The following is a 2,662-nucleotide window of genomic DNA, read 5'->3' as shown; positions in this document are numbered from 1 at the left end:
TATTAAAAAAAAAAGTTCCAATATTTAAAACAAACTAACAAAAAACGAATAATGAAGACGAACAAATTTACAAATTTATACATTAGAATGAAACAATTTCATAAATTTCTGATTTTAAATGACCAAATTCAAATGAACCTTATTTAAAATAGGACATAAACTTTGAGCCTTTTATCTAATTTTCCCCAATAAATATGCAACTCGTGTATATTTCTATGGACAAAGTTTAGCTACAAAATTAATTATAGCCTAAGGTTATAACCTTACTCAATAAAATAAATATTACTACATATTTTTAAAATCTAACCATTGAATTGCATGTTCTTTGTGCTCTTAATATACATGTCAAATTTTGTGTCAATCAAATATTATTTATTATATGATCTATATGTTTATATTTTATGCATAATTTTAAACTATAAAAGCTTACAATTTAAATAATTTATTGATGAAATAACTATTAATCTTTAATTTTTTTAAAATTTTGCAAATATGGAAAATATAAGAAGAAGAAGATGTAATTCAATAATGGATTTGTCAAAATTCATCTCCAATAAAAATATATTGAGTAACATTGTAGTCTTAGACTATAACCAATTTTGTAACTAAACTTTATTCTATTTCTATTTTATCTTTGTCAAAAATTGTCGCCTTTATTCAGAATTTGAAATTTTGAATAGAGAACTTGATAAGATTTTGATTCAATAAAATAATTTGATTTATGACATAAAGGGGAGAGTTCAAAAACATGTGGTACGTTGATGTAAGGATTTTTCTTCAAAAATAAAATTTTGCTGAATGTGGATACATATTTTTTTATATAGAATGTTTAGATTTTTTTTTTTTTTTTTGGATATTATTACAGGTCGTGTATTGGAACATACATGAATAGAAATTTCACATTATTTTTAGAAAGGGAAATAGAAATATCACTTTTGGAAATGGTGAGGCGTGATGAAGATTAGATTTTCTATCAAGTTCCAACCTATAATTATGTGGATACAGTACTGGATTAGTTGTATAGCTACCATCCTGATCAACCTTCTTTCTTATTTGTGGATTTTTTTGGATAAGAAAATTAAAGAGAGTTTTGGATTTCAATGTTAATTTAAATGACTCGAATAAAGTATGAAATAAATTAATTTTTTCTATTAATGAAATTCATGAGTAATTTGTGCTTTATTAATATGTATATTTGAAATGATTAGGTGTAAACTGTAAAGTATAGTCATCAACCTATGGAGTATTTGATTTAGGACACAATTTACTATCTAATTATTGTAATCTATTAATTTTGGTATTTAATTTGTAATTTTCGTTATTTTAGGTTTAGAGTTATTTTTTCCTTCTTTTTAGGTGCTTTAATGTTTTTTAGGTCAAATTTGGTTCCTGTTATGGTTAGGTATTAATTAGGACTTATTTTAGAATATATTTTCCTATTGGTTAAGTTTTACGGAGCCTTTAAATAGACCTTTAAGTCTGTACACGTTTTTTTAACAATTATTCAATCAATAAAATTCAAACTTTTGTCTATTGTTTCTCAAGCAAATGTGTTTTTTTTTTTTTTTTTTCTTATTTTCTAGAAGTAAACGTTTTTTGCCTCTTAACGCTTCCACATTTTGCATTAGTTGATATTAGAGCCTTGACTTATCTTGGTCTGGTCGCTAACGTATGAGACAGTAGCAATTCTAGTGATAGAAAATTTAGCAAGTATTACATGACGTACAGCTAGCACTCACAAATACCTTTGCTAAGATGTCGTTGTTGGAGCATGGAAACAATAGGGATTACTGTTGCGAAGACATAACTCACGGGTAACTTATTGGTAAGCAAGTTTTAATGGTTATTTTTTAAAAGAGGATTTTCTTGATTGGTTACTTGATCTATAGGATTTATTTTGACTTTGAGAATATTTATTATGAGAGAAAAGTTAAACTTGCTTTGTATAAACTTAGTGAGTATGCTTTACATTGATGGGAACAAATACAGTCTGATAGAATTAGACGAGATAAAGACAAAATTTGTTCAATGCTAAGGATGAAAAAGATGCTTGCTATCAACTTTTATCTTTTGGATTGTGATGAACTTTTGTCATATATAAAACAAGATTATTATTGGCCAAAAAGTTCACACTTGAATTATTTTGAAGAACCATATATTACACCAATTAAGTAAGAATTGCATGTTGAAGATTATGTAGAAGTCAAAGAACAAAAAATAGAGTTTTCTGAAAAAATTTCTTGTTATGGAAGAAGATCCTCAAATCAAGATTATTGTGGAGGGGAATAGTGAAGATCCTATTATAGAGAAAGATGTTGAAGTCAAGATGGTAGAGACCATTGAGGAAGAAATTGAAGAGGAAAATATCAAGGATCTCAATGAAATCAAATCATATGATTGTCAATCTCAAGATCCTTTTATTTTGATGGTAAGTGATACACTGAAGTTTATTGATTTTATTGGGGTTGATAGATTTAATTTAATTGTCAGTTCTTATTTGGTAAATCTCTACAATTACATGAAGACCAAGGAAAAAGAAATTCAAGTTGATTTGTTTATTCTAGATGAGTTGCAAGTATAGAAAGAATATCAAATGGCTCGTTATTTTGATTCCTGTTATGGTTAGGTATTAATTAGTAGTTATTTAAGAATATATTTTCTT

Source organism: Quercus lobata, chromosome 12 (assembly GCF_001633185.2).
Source record: "Quercus lobata isolate SW786 chromosome 12, ValleyOak3.0 Primary Assembly, whole genome shotgun sequence".
Lineage (NCBI taxonomy): Eukaryota > Viridiplantae > Streptophyta > Magnoliopsida > Fagales > Fagaceae > Quercus > Quercus lobata.
The sequence above is the reverse complement of the archived record's forward strand: the minus strand, read 5'-3'. Positions refer to the sequence as shown.